We start from the raw sequence: 1,361 nt of genomic DNA on the forward strand, positions 1-1,361 counted from the left end.
CACACACACACACACACACACAACGGTAACTTCGGAAGATGATGGATATGTTCATTAGTTTGATTTTGGTATTGATTTTGGTATTTCACAACATATATATACATCAAAATTCATACTGCACACCTTAAATACATGCAATTTTTGCCAAAAATAACATAATTTTAAAACCAATTTTAATAAGCCTTTCTGCGCTACCCAGAGATGGACCCACACGGCATTGTTCTCAGTTCCCACATAACTTAAAGCGGATCTTTCACAATGTCCGGAGCCCTTGATGTCCTGCAAGTGAAAGAGGATGTCCTCAAATTTCTTGCAGCAAGACTTCCTTGGCACCAACCTTGACTTCCTAATGGAACAGTACATCTACAAATGGAAAAGTGATGGCACCTATATCATAAATCTGAAGAGAACCTGGGAGAAGCTTCTGCTGGCAGCTCGTGCCATTGAAACCCCAGCTGATGGCAGCATCATATCATCCAAGAATACTGGCCAGCGAGCTATGCTGAAGTTTGCTGCCGCCACTTGAGCCATACGTATTGCTGGCTGCTTCCCTCCCAGGATATTCACTAACCAGACCCAGGCAGCCTTCCCGGAGCCAAGATGCCTGGTTGTCACCTATCCCAGAGCTGACTACGAGTCTCTCACAGAGGTATCTTATGTTAACCCGCCAACCATTGCACTGTGTAACACGGACTCTCCTCTGCACTATGTGGACATTTCTATCTCTTGCACTAACAAGGGCGCTCACTTCATGGGTCTAATGTGGTGAAGTTCTGTGCATACGTGGCACCATCTCCCACCAGTACCCGAGGGAGGTCATGCCTGACCTTTACTTCTACAGAGGCCCTGAAGAAATTGAAAAGGAAGAGCAGGCTGCTGCTGAAAATGTTGTGACTAAGGAGGAATTTCAGGGCGAATGGACTGCTTCAGCTGCTGAGTTCACTGCTTCTCAGCGTGAGGTCACAGACTTGTGTGAAGGAATGCAGGTGCCCTCTGTGTCTACACAGCAGTTCCCCACTGAAGACGAGGGTGCTCAGCCCGCCACTGAAGACTGGTCTGCAGCCCCTACTGCTCAGGCAACTGAATGGATAGGACAACCACTGAGTGGCCAAAGCTGTTCCTCCACAAAGTCTAAAGCAAAATGGAAATAAGGTTGATGGAAAACAAATAGTATCTAACAACTTAAAACATTTTAAAGGAACTGTGCAAAAATTCAGACGTAGAAAACTAAAAAAAGTTTTTATCAACTAAACTTTCTTGGCATTTACAGAGCTTAAAACACAATAACATCAGAACACAAATTCTTTTCATATGGACCTGGTACGTTATTGTGATAGACAACATGCTGAGCCATCAATTAA

The 1,361-nt window shown here is 44.5% G+C and overlaps 1 pseudogene; it reads left to right on the forward strand.

Annotated features, from left to right (window-relative positions):
- Positions 1–258: 258 nt before the first annotated feature.
- Positions 259–1,135, forward strand: LOC109451729 (small ribosomal subunit protein uS2; annotated as a pseudogene).
- Positions 1,136–1,361: the final 226 nt, after the last annotated feature.

The sequence above is a fragment of the Rhinolophus sinicus genome, chromosome X (genome assembly GCF_036562045.2).
Source record: "Rhinolophus sinicus isolate RSC01 chromosome X, ASM3656204v1, whole genome shotgun sequence".
NCBI lineage: Eukaryota > Metazoa > Chordata > Mammalia > Chiroptera > Rhinolophidae > Rhinolophus > Rhinolophus sinicus.